Source organism: Parasteatoda tepidariorum, chromosome 8 (assembly GCF_982258835.1).
Source record: "Parasteatoda tepidariorum strain Cologne lab strain chromosome 8, Ptep-v5.0, whole genome shotgun sequence".
Taxonomy (NCBI): domain Eukaryota; kingdom Metazoa; phylum Arthropoda; class Arachnida; order Araneae; family Theridiidae; genus Parasteatoda; species Parasteatoda tepidariorum.
In genome coordinates this window covers 14,221,227-14,241,898 of record NC_141762.1, presented here as the reverse complement: position 1 = coordinate 14,241,898, position 20,672 = coordinate 14,221,227, and the positions used below count along the sequence as shown (strand labels likewise).

The 20,672-nt window shown below is 27.4% G+C and overlaps 1 protein-coding gene and 1 long non-coding RNA gene across 3 annotated transcripts in view; one reads left to right on the top strand and one right to left on the bottom strand.

Annotated features, from left to right (window-relative positions):
* Positions 1-8,621, bottom strand: part of LOC107456823 (uncharacterized) — a 68,877-nt gene extending 60,256 nt beyond the window's left edge. The window contains exon 1 of the long non-coding RNA XR_011636745.2: positions 8,424-8,621. This is a non-coding gene — a long non-coding RNA (uncharacterized LOC107456823). The remainder of the gene's footprint in view (positions 1-8,423) is intronic.
* The window catches only part of LOC107456822 (dopamine D2-like receptor), a 457,990-nt gene that overhangs the window by 336,219 nt on the left and 101,099 nt on the right, over positions 1-20,672 (top strand). The window lies entirely within an intron of this gene.

The following is a 20,672-nucleotide window of genomic DNA, read 5'->3' as shown; positions in this document are numbered from 1 at the left end:
TATTTAATTACGTACTAAATTTTTTTCACAAAGTATATAAATACAAAGTAGATAAACATAAAAATAGTTTATATATTTGAAGGAAAATGAAGATGAATGAATTTCTGCAGTCTCGTGAAATTATGAAAATTGTAATATTGTAATATAATTGTAACATAAGATGTATACCTATCAATGAGGAAATACAGCAAATATATATGAAAAATATAGCGAAATCATGGAAAATAATAAAATAAAAAATTTAAAAAGCTGGAAAACAAAATTTTTTTTAAATAATATATTTAAAAATGCTTTATTTTAATAATTTTTCTTTTTCTCTTTTCGTTATCCTTATTATATTATTTTCCATGCTTTCTCTATGTTTTTAACTTCTTTTATGATTTCTTATACTTGCAGCTTATGAGCAGTAAAAAAAAAAACGTAATATTTTTCTTAAATTTCTGTGATATATATGTATATATATATATATATATATCTATATATATATATATATATATATATATATATATATATATATATATATATATATATATATATATATATATATATATATATATATATATATATATATATATATATATATATATATATATATATATATATATATATATATATATATATATATATATATATATATATATAACGATATATTTAACGAAACGTTTTATGTAATTTTTTTGTTGAAATTTTCTTTTTCGATTTATTATTCAAACGAAGCCCGTTCTCAAGTTTTTCCCCTTAAAAAAAACGAAATCCCGAGAGAATCTTCTCACAAAGTACTCTAACCTATCATAATTGACACATTATCCCTTCTTAGAAACGTGAACAGATTTACTTGTGATCTTTTCCTTTTAAAATCCTTAACGTAAAAGCGATGCGAGTCGTGTTCAGTGTGATATAGATTTTGTTTCGAAGTTAAAAATACGAATAAAACGAAAAATGTATTTTTTTAAAGAGAAGAAGAAAAACTATTGCCAATTAATTATTTTTTTCTGAAAATTTAAAAATTTTAAAAAATTTTAAAAAAATGAAAAAGTCAGAAGACAAAGTAAGAAAAAGATGTAATCTTGTCGTCAGCTCACACGATTATATCCGCAGAAAAAGAGCTTTCGAATATCGTATTAACATAGCTAAAGTAAAAGATATCAAGAGTTTAGTGTGATGAGCACGAAAATAATGGAAACGATAATGAAGCATATTAAGCAAAAGATAGACAATATATAGAATACAAAATTATATATATTTATATACATATAATCTTCGACTGGTTGTTATTACTTTATAAAATTTGTAAGAGCGCCTATAAAATTGATTAAATGTAAAAAAATCATTTACATTTCTTTTTAACTCCAAACATTAGGTATGCCAAAAGTTATTAACATAATTAACTTGTTTTTGAAGTAATAGGACAAATGTGATATGCTAAACAATCAGTTTTACGTTTTATTTTAAAAAAATAAAAAAATTTTATTAATCAATTTAGGTTTAATAAATATTTATCCTTTAAGTGTCGAGTTAATTTGGTGTTTTACTATTATCTCTATTTAATTCATAACCGCTTGCATGAAAAAAAAGAAAGGTTTCACTAGATTCTTACAAACACCAACTTTAAATATATTTGAATACTATACAATGTGGATCATTAAAGATAATCTTACTCATTCATGTGAACAGAGGTACATCAGGTAATTGAATTATGATATGCATTTTGAAATTAAATTAAGTAAAATTACGGACCTATTAAGTAACATTACTAACTCTTTAACCATTTTAAGCTATACTAACATTTATTTATTGCCTTAACTCTTATCTGGTAGTGGTTGAATTCCTTTTTCGGAAATCACATATTCGAAGAATTTCATAGCTGGTTGCCCGAAATTGCGTTTTTCCGCTTTGATAACAAGTCCGTATTTCAGAAATCTATAGAATATTTCCACCAAATGTTTTAAATCCTTAGTTCCATTTTCAGATGCAACGAGTACGGCAATACTTAAATCTAACTCTCCGATAATCTCTAAAATGTGTTCGCGACATTGCACAACCCAAACGACAAAAAAAGTAATTCAAACAATTCTAGAAGAGTTAATACAGCTGTTTTTCGAACATCAAGCAGTAGCAACTGATACCGGGGGACTCTTGAATAATCAATAGTCCAAAAAATATTAAATGTATAAAATATGAGCAAAATCATACGCATGAGGAATCGGAAATCTATCTTGATTAGTTTGAGAATTTAACCGCATAAATCGCCGCATGACCTCTAATCGTTCTTTTTGGGTATCATGTGATCATATGTAACACGTGAGCAAGCAAATATGCTTTTTTTGCTGTTTACACCAAACTTTGGATACCATATACTGAAATTCTCGTTTTTCAGACTGTAATTTTTAAGGAGTTAATCTTCGAGTTTTAGAAAATAGACTGGTGCACCACTAGTTTCAATATGATGCTCAGGGTTTTGTTTTACCTGAATTGGAGATTTTTGGTGACGTGGTTTGGTTATATGACCAAATTTTTTAATCAATTCGATATATAGGGCATTACCCTGAACAGTTGCAATACTTAAAGATTTTAACTCAGAAACAGTTTTCCAAAGCTCAACTGTAAGTAACTTTTTTCGCTATTTGTCTAGCTATAAGCCATAGTGTCCAAGAAAATTTACCCCTATTATAGGTTTTAAAATTGCCGCCAGGATAAGCGGCCACTCAAATTTTTCTTTAAATCTTCAATTTAAAATAATAAATTTAGTACCAAAAATTTTAATTTTAGTTCCATTTGCGACTTACAAAAGAAAATGTTAAAGTTTAACTTTTTGATTTCTTAGTAAGATATTAACTGTCGAACCAGTGTCATTAAATACTCTTGACCTGTTATTTTACCAAAAATAAATAAGCGCTGCACTAAACCTTTACAGTCAGAATGGAAAGTTTATTTAGTTTTTCGAATCAAAAGTGATAGGTTTTGGAGTTTCTGAGCTTTGTTACAAAATTAAAAATGCCAAATTTCCGAATGATAGAATTTCGAACCCACCTTATTTGCGGGAAAATGGTCCAAATCGAATTTCTATTTTTTGAAGTCTCTGTTCTATTGCTCTTAAACGTTTTTCAATATTTTGAATGTTTTGAGTTTCAACATTAAATATAACCTTGGCTACAACATCCCCATTAGAAATTTCGAAAATACTATCAGCCATTTAAGATAACGATTATAGGTTATCCTTACTTACTGGCAAAGTTTGATGACTTTATAAAAGTAGGCGTTGTAACCATGAATTTTTTAAAACCTCAGATGAGTTTTTATCAGACGCTAAATTTCGCATTTCATGAAAAAGCTTTGAGGGGGCTTTAATCGTCTAACTCAATACCTGAAAGCAATTATTTTAGCGCAACGATTCAGAATCAGCATTTTCAGCAATTAGTCTAGATTTTAGTCTACATTTTTAGTATAGGCATCACAATCAGGTTAGTTAAGTACAATATCAGATACACAAGTTAAATCATCGTTTCATATTTCTGAAATGACGTAATAAAATTTGGTAGAATTATAATTAATAAAATTAGATCTAATATCTCGCAAGATATTTTCATTAGATCAAATATCTAAAATTATACAAATGCAATAAAACAAATATATTGTCTAAATCAGAATAGAATCTAAATGACATTGATCTAGACCGATTTCATAATAGATCAAATTGGAATGAATTAAGTAGACTATATATATGGATTAATAAAAAATGCAATCAAATGGACCTAACAAAGGGACCAAAGTTGACAAAAAATAAATTGAACTGGAATTGAGGCATCAAAATGCTAACAATCATAAAGAGTGTTCATAGTATATGGGAATGATCAAATATCTCGAAATATATACATTTGATCAAAAATCTAAAAAGGCACGAATCAAGAATTTATAATATTTTTAATTGGTGCATTTAAAGATGCTATACTCAACCCCACAAGTTTACATCAGGGTAGGCGAAGAAAACTTCCAAATCTGAAATAGGAACCCTTGTTCTTTGTTGCAGATTTGAATTTACCCGAAATAAAAATTCCCCAATTTGACGCATAGGATGTAGTAAGCAACAGTACCTCGGGGAATAGAGGGAGAGAGTAGCTAGGTGTTTAGGGGATTGATAGAAAAAATTTTCCGTACAAGTATTATTACATTTTTTTTCAATTTTAACGATATATTTCAATTTTAAATATAACGTCATGATAACCATTACCTTTCAATTAGAGCACCTTGTATTTTAAAAATTAAATTTTGAGTAAATAATTTAGTATAATTATTATTCATTCAAATAATTTCTCAGTAATATATGAATTTAGGTATTTAATGTATGCTGACAAAATAAAGCCAAATTTAAAAGTACATCTCCTAATTCAATATGCTAATTTCGAAAGGGTTCTTGGAGCAATTGTTACGCTGTTTATTTTGAGCTGTGAAAAATACCACGCGTAGCATTTCATACCAAACACACCATCATCAATAAACACAAGTCATAAATAACAAAGTTCCAACAACTCTTTAATTGCTGTGCTCCTTGGGCAAGATATATACAAATATTTCTCTAAGCATTGTTCCCCCATCGAATAACACAGAGGAAAACTGGGTTACTGTGCGGAAAATGATTCTCAGCCCATTTATGGAAAAATGGAAATTTTGGTCGCGTGGGATTTTTCCTTAACAGCAGTTCGAAACAAACAGAAAAGGAAAAAAAAATTAAGAAGGCAGGTAAGAATTAATAGACAAAAGCATCAGAACAAAATTCTTAAAAATATCCTGATGAGACATTTATTAAGTAGTGGCTTGACAACGCATATATAAAGTCGTAGGCTAATTAGAAAATTTCCAATTTCCAATAAAATTTAGGATTATAATAGTCAGCCTAATTTTCTTTCGGCTAATCAGCAGCAAACAGAAGAGGGAAAAAAATTAAGGAGGCAGGTAGGAATTAAAAGACAAAAGCATCAGAACGAAATTCTTAAGAATTTGTGTAGGAGACATTTATTCAGTAATGGTTTGATAACGAATATATGACGTCATAAGCTAATTGAAAAATTTCCGAAATTTTTAAATTTTCCTAACAAAATTTAAGATTACAAGATCTGTGACTTTAGGATATTTAAGAAATGAACAAAAAATTACTTCACTGAATTGTTGGTTATTTTTTGAGATTAATACATTTTTGGTTTCATATAAGTAATTTTCACTGAGAGTTTTCAAGAAGTAAGAGGGAAAGATAAGAGAGATGAGATAAGACAGATAAGATGAGGGAGATAAGAGCAACAAACCTAAGATAATAAGGCTATTTAAAATAAATCTTCACTATTCTAGGCTTATTTGCTACTGACTGAAATAAATCAAGCTAATAAACATTTACCTATTAGTTTCTTGACTTAATATAACCAGCAAATGTGCCCTTACGATAATTAGTAACTGAGCGAAAAATTACTGAACTGTCTTTGAATTAAACAAACCATTAATAAACATGTATGTTAGGTTTGTTTAATACATGTATTAAACGAACATAATATAATTAGGATATTTTAAATGAGCCTTTACTTCTCTTAGGCTTATTACCTACTGACTGATACAAATCAAGTTTTCAACATTTGACTAATCAAACATTTGCCTAATAGTTTCAATGCTTATTATAATCAGTAGCTCACGGGATAGAGCATTCGCCTTCCAGTTAGATGAACCGGGTTTGATTCCCAGCGATGACTGGTAGATACGAATTCTGTACCCGACTCACACCGATCAAAATGCTGACGTAAAATATTTTCAGTGCCAAACGGATCATGGTTAGAGTCTCCTTTCCATCGGGCTAACAGTGAGAGGTTTTCATCTTTTTCCCCTCCATATAACTCTGATGCGGGTAAGTTCCATCAAAAAATCCTCCATGAAGACAATTTACTCCCAATAATTGATCCAGTAGCTCCCTTGTCTTCTGGATTGGGTTCGAAATTACAAGGCTATGGAGTTTGACATAGGTGCATTTAAATAATTGGGAAATTTGCGAAAAATTACTTATACTGAATTATCTTTCACTTCTCGCAAAAACCTAATAAAATAAGGATATTTAAATTTAGCCTTCATTGATCGAGGCTCATAACAATGAAATGTATATTTTCTAATGGATAATTTTCCAACTAGTCAGCAATATTATAAACACCTCATTTAAAAAAGCATTATTCAGAAAAAAATATAACTTTACCTTAAAGAAACAAAAGATGAAAACTTTTTTGAGATAAGAGTTTCAATCAACTGTCTTACGTTTGAAATTATACCTAAACTGAAACGCATAATAATTTATTGAAAAACAATTTCTGTTATTGCATATTGATTTATCTTGGACTAGATATTTTATATGTACCTATCAGGAATATGCATAGCGAAATACATACAGGAAATAAATTTCCATGCATTTTATATTCAGAATCTATCGTCTTCAGCAATAACCGACATTGGAGCTTTTACGATTACGTGCTTTCCAATTTATTTACGGCCTTTCAATAATTTATCATCCTATTCTTTTGAACTTTTCCACAATTCTTTTGAATTTGTTTCGAATGCTTTACATCGTTTCGCTTTATGAAATAAGTATTTTGTTCTTTTTCGCTTTTCATATGATACAATGTAGTTTTGTGTCACTATGGGTTTGGAGCTGTTTTGAATAATGGAAGCCAAGATATGATAAATATTTATTGATGAATTATTTTTTTTTCCTGTCGCAAAGTTTAAAGTTTCACAATAAGTGTTTTGAAGAACTTGATATTAAAATTTTGCCATGGGAAAAATAGTTTATAGATTGATGAAATTTGTCACTGCTTTATTAAAATAGATTATTTTTAGACTATGCAGTTTTAAGTAGCAGTAAGTTTTTTCAAAACTATTTCTCACAAAAACAGTTACAAAAGTTAATTTATACATTCTCAAAATTAACTTTAGAAAACTTAGGAATTACTTACTTTTAATTTTATAACCGTCGTTGAACAGCCGACCCAATTTTGGGTGTACGACTACTAATGTAAAACTCCGCAGCCTTGTAATTTTGAGCCCAATCCAGAAGACAAGGAAGGTCCAGTACCAGTACCACCCGAGGTGTGATTTGTTATGGGAACATGGAGCACTTTGTGACTCTACAGATTTAACGTGTATCAGTCAGCATTTACGGAACGAGTCTTCGGCCGACTGGGATCGAGACCACGACCTACTGATCATGGGCCCAGTTTCCTACCAACCAGGCTATCCTGGCCTAGTTAAGTGACTTTTGTAATTTTTGAAATATATTAAAATATTAATAACAAATTTTATCACTCATAGCAATTATTATTATAAAAGTTTAATTGAAGTCTGGGTGCAAAATGACTGACCCATTTTGAACACAAATTCAAGCAAATATAAAAACGTATTTGAGAAATAAAAATTTTTTTTAACATACTTACTGCATAACTATTAGAAAATCGAAAAAAAAATAATTAATAAATAATTAAAAACAAAGTATTATGTTGAGTTAGTTCCAAATTTCGCCAAAAGGTGAGTTGAAATTTAAACGTTCTGATGAACTGTTAACTAAAAATCCTAAATTCTTCAAAAAATTTCTTCTTAAACCTTGACAGATGGTACTTTGTGTTCAATATGCTAAAATTTTGTTTAATAAACGAAAATAAATAAATTCCTGCGTGCAATCAAAATTACATCCATGATATTAACGATCGTAAATCTTTAAGGATACTAGATGAAATTTATGGAATTGTCGTTTCATGCACTTTTAACTATCCTATAGAAATCTTATAACATAAGTACTATTTGCATCACATAATTTATTTCTTTAACTTAAGTTTGAAACATGTAGATAAAAGGAATATTCATGATTGAAAAATTACTGTGAAAAACGTGTATTCTTAGACAATGATTTAAACTACATAAAACTAACACATGCTATTTATATATTTTTTAAAAACAATTTCATTTATATTAAGGGCATAATTTTCTTTGTCTAATTACGAAAATAAAAAGATAGAAAGGAAAAGAAAATGTTTGGCCAAAATACCATATAAATTTTAAGCTATTCTTACAAATTATGTGGTTAAAAAAAGACAACTTTTCTTGTACAAAATACAACGCATATTTTTTTTAAATCTTTATATTTATCATATATAGCATATTCAATGCTTCAAAATTGAATTAAAGAGGCAACTAAAAATGAAAACATTGATTCACTTTCAACAGTAAAATGCAATTCTAATTTAACTATGCACTTTTCCTTTCGTATAGATAAATAATTTTACGTAAAAAAAGCAATAAATAAAATTAATGTCTACTTTTTCGCGAAATATGAAAACAGTAAAAGCAGATTCTAATACTTTTCTCTATAAAAATAAGTAGATAAACTCATATTTATCCAAGTTTACTTTTTCACAGCAGCTGTTATTGAATGGCACAGTGATTCAGTAATTTGTTTTGGCGAAGAAAAGCCTTTTTCAAATTAATCACCATTTCTGGCTTCACAATCCGACCAACACTTAACAACATGAAAAATGGAGTGTTATCTGTGACATATGATGAATGATGTCATACAAGTGGTTTTCGAAATATTTACTTAGATTAAAAGGAGGAACAACTCTATCAAAAGAGATCTATTTATCTCAGGTTGATTCTTGCCAGCAGAAATTAAATCAGATTCTTTTCATAAATTTTGACTTTTGGAGTAAATTACAGTAAGAGTATTATAAATGTTTAAAGCATTTTTTTTAGTGAGGAATAGGGTACAGTTAACTAGTGGAGTAATAACTAATAGTTGAAAGTGCTCTGCTTTATAAGTTAAAGTGTTCATAAATGTCTTCTTTTAAAATTATATTACTTTTTTCATCGAATTAAGTACAATATTTTTTTTAGAAAATATTATTCAGTATTTATGGTGGTCCGTTCTCCTTTCCATACATTTTGCTTAGCCTTATTAGAAATGGAATGTTATCTATGACAAATGATGAATCATGTCGTACAAGTGGCTTACGAAATATTTACTTATATTAAAAGGACGAATGACTCTATCAAAGATTCATCTCAGATTGATTTTTTCCGGCAAAAAATTAAAAAAGATTCTTTCATAAATTTTGACTTAAGGGGTAAATTATGGTAAGAAGATTGTAAATGTTTAAAGTAGTTTTTTTTTATTAAAGAACAGAATACAGTTAACTAGTTAAAAGTGCTATGCTTAATAAGTTAAAGTGTTTATAAATGTCTTCTTTTAAAATTATATTACTTTATGAATCAAACTAAGTGCAATATTTTTTAGAACATATTATCAGTATTTATGGTGTTTCATTATCCGTTCCATATTTTTTTGCAAAATCTCATTTGAAATGGAATGTTATCTGTGAAATATGAATAATGTATTACAAGCGGTTTTCCAAATATTTACTCAAATTAAAAGGACTGGCAATTCTATCAAAGAGATCAATTTATATCAGGTTGATACTTGCCAGCAACAATTAAATAAGATTTTCATAAGTTTTAACCTTTAGGGTAAATTACAATAAGAGGATTAAAGTAGTTTTTAATTAGAGAACAAAGTATAGTTAGCTAGTTGAATGAGAGCTCTGTCTAATAAATGCTCTGCTTCATGAATGGTATCTTTTAAAGTAATATTAATTTATGAATAAAGTGCAATATTTTTTTGGAACTTAATATTCAGTATTCTAGGAGTTCTGTTTCCCATATCATATATTTTGTAAGTCCTTATTAAAAATGAACACAAATGAGTATGCATGCGAAGGATTCTAAATTAAAATTGCATATAAAAAAAAATCAAAAATGCTATCGAAATGTAACAAATGTAACAAATTACAGTTGAGGAAGAGGGTGTATAGAACCTCAAAACATATTTACTTACAGAAAAGAAACAGGGAGAAGTCAGAAGATGATGATTAAAAACACCTTCAAGTTCATTTTGCACTCAAAACAGTCAGTTTTTAGTGATTATGAAATATTTATTGACAACCAAAACTGAGAGTACTCTTTTTTAAATCTATTTTTAATAATGATTCAAAAAAATATTCATAATGAGTGGTCTTTGCGGAATACCTAGTATTTGGTATTGAAATAAATTTGTTTTCGCATGATTTGTTATTTCAAATTTATTAATCAAAAAAGAAAGAAAACTTTTTTAACGTTATTTATCCTAGTGTGATAGAATCGGAAAACGCTTCACAATATTTTCCAAGAGAAATATTAATGATAGGTTTTGTATTATATACAATGTGTATTAACTTTTATACAAATGCAATTTGAGTGTCTTTTTTTTCTCCAAATAATAATTTTCTAAATGTACTATACCTTAAGACGCAATTGTGTTGAAAATTAGAGAATACAATTTATTCAACACACTTTAAAATGTGTTAAAAAGACGTAAACAATATTGTTTTCTAATTATAATTTATCCTAAATTTACTTTCTATTTTTAAAGTTATTCAGTATAATGTTTAAATATTTAAAAATAATTAAGTAGATTTTTTAACATTGAATTTAAAGTAAACAAATTTTTATAAATAATTTTAAATAAATAACAGCAAAAATAAATTGTACGATCAGTTTCTGTACTACTAGTTTAATATGTGTCGAACAACACATATTAACATATAGATGTTTTTCGTAAAAAAATTCAAGGACTTTCAAAAATAGAAATTAATAAGCATCAGATGGCAGCACTGAAGCCAGACTTAACTAAGACTTTACTATAACATTTAAAATTTTAACTTTCCCTTATAAATAGTTAAGTTCGTACAACTGTTGCTACTATAAAATTTGATATTAAGATGCCTTTATAAAGTTAATTTATAAAAAGTAATCACGAATATTAAAGTACGTACAATTTTTTGACAAAAGTATGGTATGAAATTCGCGTCATAAGTAATTATTTTCACTAATTATTTAACAGTGATTCTTTTCATGAAAACAATTATAGTTATTTTTATATAAATGAAATATACAAACAAAACATTTTTTCTCCTTTTTTTTGAAATTTATGCTTACAAAACTTATAAAGCCGTTAAAAGGACTACCTTTAAAATAATATTTAAGCATATAATTTCAAGTGCGCAAAAATTCTTATATCTTCTTACTATTGTTATTGGAAACCGTTTGTAAATTAAAAGCTACAAATGTAGTTTTATTTTTGATATATTTAACTGGAATAATACTAAACGTCTCAGCACTATATGCAACATAAAATCTAAAAATGATATAAAATATTTCAAATAGAAATTTATATTCTGAAAGCAATGTAGAAAATAAGCCATAAAATTAAACTCGACTATTGAAATAGTATCAAGATTAAATAACATAATATTTTTGTCATTAAGACTTTAAGAATTACTTTAGGTCCTTATTTTGAAATTGATTTTGCTTAAATATACTTAAGTCATTTTAAATCGGGTTTGGTATTAATTTCACTTAGAATTCGAACTAATTTAATTTTACAAATCCTTGTGCAGTCTTATGTTTTCCTCCTAAAGCGCATTGTATTTAAATGTATTGTTGTTGCTTGGTCATATGCAATTTTTCAAGCTTATTAAAATTATCTTTTATATCATTACATTGCGTATGCAACAAATTTAATTAAATCGTTCTTTTATTTTTCTACTTTTTTTGTGTTTATTGAAAATTTTGTCTGCCCTTGTCATGGAACGTTATTTTGAATCTCTCATAACCCCCGATCCGTTTTGGGTCAGAGTTTTGAAATTTGGAAATTGACTACGAGAAGCGATTTCAGTTCCTTAACCGAAAAAAAAACATTTAGAAAGTTTAATTATTCCGTTCGGGAAGAGGATATAACGCTAGCCATTGCTATAAATAAAATTCTAACAATTCTGTTTAAGATTTTATCACCCGCTCTTCAATCTTAAATTATTTTTTACAAGTTCAGACATTAACGTAATTAGCGTGAATCACGGTACGTTACCGAATTTAGTATCTGTGAAACTTTTTGTAACCACGTGTTTATTTTGTTTAAGGTTGTGACCAGTTTCTGGGATAAAAATTGACTCACAATTGTTTTAAAAAATTCAAAGAATCGTAAGACAAAAAAAAATAATAATTTAAAAAAAATATAAAATCATTTCTAGGCAAGTTATGAATAAAATATTGGGTAAAACTTACGGAAATCGAGTATATGTAGTTTTTGATCAAGTTTAATTGAGTTAAATAATTTACCACGCATTGCATTCATTTAATACAAAATTATAAAGAAAAAGAGCTGAAAAAATTTCTTATAATATTTTTAAAGAAGGCAGAGGCAAAGTCGGTTGTTGATTTGGATATAATACTGTTATTAAAAAAACACTGAGTTTTTATTTACTTTCTTTATAAGCTTCATAAGAAAGTTTTGCAATACATTTTAGGATAAACCTTATAAAATAGACATAATACTAAGACAATTAGCCAAAACTGTATAAACTCTATTTTTATAAAATTTAAACGATATTTAAATTATAACTTTTTCGTGTAAATCGATAGAAAGTTGCTGTTTTTGTAAACAAATTTAAAATATTTTATTGCGCAACGAAACTACATACATATAACAGTAAAACTAATTTTGGTCAGCCATGTTTGATCTGAACTATTAAATATTGAAATGGAAACATTACCAGTTAAATTATCTTTTTAAAATATTTTACATACCAACTATTTATACGGATTTAGCGTTGAATAAAATGAACTAAAATAATATTTTAAAAATATTAGCAAACGTTTAAATTGTTTTAATTATATTAAAAACTGAATTTTATGAATAATTATTTTTTCATATAAAGAGAGTATTCTTGCTGTTGAGTTCTAAGTTCATTGACGTAAATCTTTGGAATTCTAAAAGTATTGTTACTCTTTCTTTAAATGAACAAATTGGTCAAATGAAAATAGAGTTATAAAAAGACAAAACGAAGTGAATGACGAAAAAACTAAAAAAATTCTTGATTATAATATTCTTTATTGAAACATTAACTGCTAAAATTTTCTAACTTGCTCACCCGAAAAGATTTGTTTTCTTTTTGGATTTTAAATTCTTGTAAGCAGTGAATGATTTTTCGCCTTTGTTAAAACTACAGAACCCGTAATTGGAGACAATTATTGTATATCAAATTGACAAACAAAGCGTAAGTTATGTATATGTTGCCAAAAGATCCCCCGTTACAATTAAGTCCTATTTTAAGAATTACAAAATTAAACTGTGACCACACATGAATTACCACTTGCATGTCATTGGTATATCTTCACATGTGAAATATTATTTGATCCATCAATTTTTAGCATAATATTTATATTAATATTTTCAAATAAATGCTAATAATTTATCACACATCTAGATATTATTTATCGATCATAATTTAAGCATAATTTAGCATAATTTATTACAAATTATATTCTATTGCAAGTTTGGAAGAAACAAAAACATCATTCCTATATGGGTCATTCTCACAAAAACAGTCATTTTCATGTCCCCAGTATATTTTATGTTTGTTTTACAACTTACGAAAAAAAAATTTTCAGGGAAAGTGTCCTTCAGAATGCAAGCTAACAAAAGAATAAAAATAAAATTATCAATTTTTATTTTTTATTAATTTTAGGTAATAAAAATATACCAATATGTCATTCCCTCACTTGTCCCCACTGCTGATTTAAAAAAAGAAAAAAATTGTTTCTGAAATAAAAAATTTTTTTTTACAAATTTGTGTTTTTTATTTGAGAATATTGAAATGCAGAATTCAGAAAATAAATTTTAAATTTAATTTCTGATAAAAATATTAGCACAGCACTATTTTAAACTTTGTCCCCAGTGTTTCGCGTCATTCCCTCACAACAATGTTCTTATCACCTGCAATCATCTTAGAATAAAAATATTTTAATAAAAACTTCAGAAGTTAACAACTGGCATCATAGAACAAAATTGCAGTATGTTTCCATCTTCAACTTAAAGAAGCTTTGCTGTGGAATAAATTTGAATGAATCAAACCAGGTAAAAATTTTTTACATTTGTCATTCCCTCATGTCGTTTTTTAGAGTAAAATAAAATACAACTTCATCGAGAAAGTGGATAATTATATGTTGCTTTCTTGTATGAATATAATTGTATGTGATTGACTTCAGAAATTAATAAAGCCTAACAGTTATTTTTAAATTTTATTGAATTCGTCATTCCCTCACTAGTGTATAAAGTGAGGGAATGATGCTGAAGTGAGGGAATGATTCAAGATGAGTATATTATTAGATTTTTTTTGTTCAATCGTGCCAGCCAATTTTATTTCCCAAACCTGTAAAAACTATTAAATATATAAGACTAAATTATAATAAATATTAGATATACTTAGTATGTTATCATCTTCAAACTTTAGGTAGATGTAACTTAGATAAAAACATGTATTAAAATAAAATATCATTCCCTCACTATTAGTGTCAGTCCCTCACTTTTTAAATAGTGAAAATAATTAATTTACTTATTAATTAATTTGAAAAAATAAATTAATAAATTAATAAATTGATTTATTAAACTAATTAATTTATTTATTAAATTAATTAATTAATTATTAATTATTATAAATTAATAATTATAAATTAATTATTTAAAAAATTAATTAATTTAAATATTAAGTATAATTTATAGGATATATACTTTCTTTATAATGCCATTACATATTTCTATTAATATAGAAAGTTTCAGAGCTTTTTATTCACTTTACTTTTTTGGGATTTTATGAACTGAAAAATGACAGTTTTCGTGAGAATGACCCATATAGACAGCCCTGTTTGCATATAAGTACAAACCAAATGTATGCCAAGTTCCAAGCGCGAACGTACATCAACGTCGCCAATTCTAATTTAAAGAAACTGATGAAAGAATAATAAATATTGTTTCTTGTAGGGCAATATACAATATTGTTACAATACAATATTGTTTCTTGATTTGTTAAGGGTATGTCAGTATAAGACGCGCCATTTTAACTGATCGAATCAAATTCAATGTTCTTGCAACGTCATAGTGTTGTTTCGTTTTCAAAAGCGAATGATCTTTTTATTTATCGAAATATGTCGCCAAGTCTAGGATTCCAGTAAGACTTCGAAACTATAATTTGTTTTTTGAACACTTCTATGATATATATTGTAAAAGATAGTACGAATTAAATATCTGTCTGGCGTATTTAACTGACTTATTTCTGATTGTACATTCATCTGGAAATAAAAGGACAGTTATTACTGAACTGCATTTAATCTACGGGGAATACGGACAAAGTCTATATGTACCCCAAGCAAATACAAATAAGAAGCACAAGTACACAACCGTTGAACTTGCATACTTGTACTTGTACATTCTGAAAACAAAAGCGCAGTTATTACCTATAGTTTGTCTAAAGTAAGAACTCCCCTATCCATTCGTTTGCACCCGTTTCGGTAACTATGGTAACGAGTGATAACTATTTCAAGTAGGGATGGGGGTCATTATTTGAGACAGGTTTTCGCTCAAGTCAGTGAGAGAGAGTGAATTTTTGTCATCAGTCTATTGTGTTAGCCCTATAGTGAAAAGAAGCTACCCTCCCTGAAATGCGCAATTCTTGCTTCCAGAGGACCAGGTGTCTTCAGACTTCATGGCAGGGGGGGGGGTTCTTACCGTAGACAAACTATAACTGCATTTAATCTGGGAAGGTAGAAGAGTTTATATGGATCATAAGCATTTTGTAAATGGAAATATTTTATGCCAATGGCCTAGGTATACAATTATTTGCAGTGTTACGTTTAAAATGTTCATAAACGTCTATCATTATAGCTACTACCTGCATCTATTTATTACGTTTGGTGCATACGTAATTAATAGATGCAGGTGCTTTGATGCTAGCAAATTTCGAGGCAAGTGGAAATTTTTTAAGTGTAAACTTCTTTTTTTTTTGTTGAAGCATATAAGTTGTTATGTTCAGCATTGTTGCTGGAGCCCACGCGCCAGTTTTTTAACTGTAATAACTCTTAAATCAAAGAACGCATAATGCGCAATTTTCTTTTTTTCAATGCATAATGGTTGCGTCATGATTGATAAATCAACGGAGAATGAGAAGAATACAGAGATTATAACATTTTAAGACTTAAACTTTAAAAAATAACATGTATGATATATTTTTGAATTTGAAATATGCTTTAAACTTTAAGTGTAAACTTTTAAGTTTAAAATATACTTTGTAAAAAATAAATAACTAATAAAAAATTAAACAAAATGGCGAGAATTTAGTTTGTCAACCTAATATTTTAAACAAAATTTATTTATGCAATAACTGTTATGCATTTTTTCGCAAGAAAACAAACACCACATTAATTTTTAATTACAGTGACATATTTTAAAAAATATAAATAACTAATAAAAAATTAAACAAACTGGCGAGAATTTAGTTTGTCAACCCAAAATTTTAAACAAAATTTATTTATACAAAAACTGTAATGCATTTTTTCGTAAGAAAACAAACACCACATTAATTTTCAATTACAGTGACATATTTTAAAGAATATAAATTGAGTACTGTGCAATGCAGTTTAAATATCTTTACAATAAGATTTCCAATTTTTTGAAATTGAAGAGACTGTTATAAAAACTGAACGTCCTTAATTTAATGCAAGAATAATTTGTTTAAACTTTTACAACTCCAATCAAATGGAATTCTCAGTTTCTTTGATCTTTGATTACAAAATTTTGCTTGTTTTACTAAGTTTTTGCCCTCAATATTTGCTTTTCATTTTTCAAATAGAATTTTTCCTACAAGCCTTTTATTTCAAACGGGTTAATTTTTCTTCATTTCATGTCCTAGATAATATTTTTCTTAAGCTGAAAGGATTTATAAGCAATTATAGCGTGGTTATTTTATGTGAGGACCATCATGTTTTGTTTGTTATATCTAAAGAAACTTCAATTACGTTCCTTTTGTCTCTAATATTTTTTTTTTTTTGAAGAAGAAGAGATAGAAGTCAAACAAAAGATAAGACTGAAGGAATGAAGGAAAATATATATATATATATATATATTTTATTTAATTTATATATTAATTTATAATTTCATTTTTTTGATAGAATTTGGAATTATATTTTATACTTTCTAATAATTAGATTTTGAATAGCTTGAAATTTAAAAAAATGACATAACATTGGATTATTTTGCCCTTTTCATTTACTCCGGAAGAAATATGCGTCAAAATACACTGCCGATTGTTTCTTAGGTAGTTAACTATTGTTTAAGTTAAGGAGTTACGCTTTGTTTGAAAAGTGACTTCGATGTATTAGATGTACCTTTTGGGGGCTTCTAAATCGTACCGGTAGGATTTCGAAGCCTATTCCAATGTCCACATCTGCAATATAAGTTTCATATATTTTATTATTAGTTTAATTTATTTCAAGAATTTGACTAGCAATGAAAAAAGTCACTCCACTTGTACGCGATTGAAATTCACGAAATCAAATAGTACTTTTGATTACTTATTTAATGAAATGCAAGATGAGATTCAAAAATACACAGAGGTAAATAAAAATTGAAAAGTTTCAAGCGCTCGAAAATAGTTACCCATTCCCAAGTATTGACGAATGTAACGGCACCCAGTCTAAAGAAATTATACCACTTTTGTGTGTGAGGTTTCAATTGAAGATATGGTGCAAAGTTTAGCACTGCAAGCATTCCTGTGAAAAATGTGCCGAACAAAAGTTAAAAAAAATTGTACGTTGTACCTAACACAAAACTAAACCAAAAAACCTATCAAACATTAAACCTAGCGATTCGTTTTCTAATTGTTTGTTTTTATATTTATGTTTTTATTTCCTAATGAAAATAATTGAGCTTTTTAGTAACAAACTGTTACTAAAAAGCTTTTAGTAACAAACTGTTACTACTACTGTTTTATTGTAACTTCATTTAACTTTATGTCATTTACTGAACTCGTCACAGTTCAGAAAATCAAGTACTGCATTTTGCATTATATTATCAAACACTTATTTTGTATTACTTACTCTCTAATTATTTGTTGTTTTTGTTTTTTGCCCAATTATTTCTGGGGCGGTACGATTTAGAGAGCTGAGGTACAAAGTAGACAGTTGGTTTCCTAAATCCTCCCACTTGCAACACTTGCAAAAATAATTAATTTTAAGCGCTTATTACAAAGATATTTTCACCAAAAAATAATATTAGTGGATGAATAACTATATTTCAGCATTGAAATATTTCAAAGTAATTGTCTGTGATTTGTGACAAATGAAAATTAAAATGTAAAAAGTAGTACGATTTAGACAACTCACCTCTACATTATTTTGCATAATAAAGAAACTCAGAAAGATAAAAAAAAAAGATCTGTGTTTTTATACGCGTCAAGTATAACCAATTACAACTTTTTTTTTGGTGAAACATATAATGAAATAAATTCATTTGTTTTCAATTTCAGTTTCAAGAAGATCTGATTCTTACGCGTGCGTGCCAATATCTATTAGTGTTTCGTGGGAGTTTCTTTTTCAATTGACTGAAAAACCGTTATTTAATGTATTTTATAAAATATAACATTTCTTGCATACTTCTTTTTATTGGAATTCAAAACAGCTTTATTGATCAATTTTCTGAAACGTTTTTTTATGTGAAAAAATTTCTAAAGAATCTTCTTAAATGTCAGCTCGTACTTTCAGTTGATGCTAATTTAATTTTTGTTCCAACCTATTTGCGGATGTCTTTATTTTTTTGTAAACAGGAGAGAAAAAAATGAGATGAATGAGAAATATTTATTTTCCGATTGAGTAAAGTATTTTCTATGGAGAAATATCAGTTTTTCTTAGTTTTATTTTAGAAATGTGACTTTTATTTCCAATTTTTTTCTATTTGAATCGTTTTGAGCTAGAACAATATTTCACTGCGAACAAAGATTGAAACCCAATAGTGGAGGATCGGACAACATATATTTCAAAAATTGTTTCATAATTTTGTGTAGATTTAACTAAATTAAAATGCAATGATAATTTGATTTGAAAAAATGTTTTTTTTTTTAAATAAATATTCATAAAGATGTTTTCCTTGGTCGTTAATGTCCATATCTCTAATCTGTTGAATATTTTGATTCAAGAGTTTTTTTTTTCTTCCCTTTTTTAAGACTATTTGGAAAAGGACTCTATAGTCATTGAGAAACAGTAATAAAAATAACCTATTATTCGCTTTTTAGTGACCTTATATCCTACAACTTTGATGCATAATTAGTTTGCTTATGTTCTACATGGCTTCATGTCTGTCTTTGCGTTAGGTAAGAATTGTATAGTGAAAGAATCATTGTGAAAGAATATAAAACGAGTAGCTTAAGTGAATTGATACTTGACGTGCTTGGCTTACTCGAAATAAAATGGAAAGAACAGTTGCTATTGTAAATAAATGCCACATTTCAACAGCCAACCAGGAACGAGATACCCACACTACGTCACTGGCAGGTGTCCCATTTAGAATTTTTTTTTTATTTGTTTTTTTTTTTTTTGCTCTTTTTTTTCTCACATTGATTTGATTAAGCAAGATTTATCCATTTTTTAAAGAAAATTCATCTCTCTGGAGAATTTTTTCTCTTTTTTCCTTTCAAAGCTTGTGCTTGAGTTGAGATTTAAAATAACAAAAAAGAGAGATTTGCCAGATACAAATTCTTACACTGAAATTTTTAAAAAAATTAAAAAATAGACTTTATTTAAGAAACATAAAAACCATTCACAATTTGAGCCGTTATATTTATGTAACGTTATCCTATACAGGGAATCTTATAATATCTTATAATAAATTCTGGAAACGGTCCAATATTTCAAAAAATATACATTGAGTGAAAAAAAATTGAAAATAATCACATTTAATATTTATTAAAAGCTATCAAATGAAACAAAACTCTATCTTTCGCCTCTATCTCCCGGGAATGAGACAGGGGGCAATTTTGAAATCTTAAATATTAACTCCTATTTTTTATTGCAGATTTGGATTCTCCAGAGTAGGTTTATGCATTCTGCTTAACAGAGGGTGATGTAAAAGAGTAAATTTAAAAGGGTAAAGACTGTTTGAAATGGTGGTAGCTCAAGAACCATCAGGTTGAAAATAAAAATTTATAAAATTAAAAAAAGTTCGGTATTTTTTCGAAGCAAAAACTAAAAAAACACTTAAACAATTTTTTAACATCTTTCTTTTGATTTTCTTATCATTGAATGTCTCTAGTTTCACATTTCGATCCGATGTATGTTTCTCGAGATATTAGACGGTTTTCAAACTTTTATACATTCTGCAAATCGTTAACGAGTAAAATCACTTACAGTTGCTTATTTTCCAAATTAATGAAAACGCTTGGTTCATTATAGTAACATAGTAGAAAAAATTTCTTATATATAAATTGAATAATTATATTCTTTCTTTAAAAAAATATTCATTGTTTTATAAAAAAAAATCGACTCCTACCACAAAAAAAAACGATTAATGAATGAGAAACAATCAGTGAAACAATAATGAATGAGAAACAATCAGTGAAACAATAATGAATGAGAAACAATCGCGAGGATTATGAGCTGATTGACAAGGACAGAGACGCTCAGTAGCTTAAAAAAATAAGGATCATAATTGTATACATCAGATAAATATATAAAGTGGTTTCGAG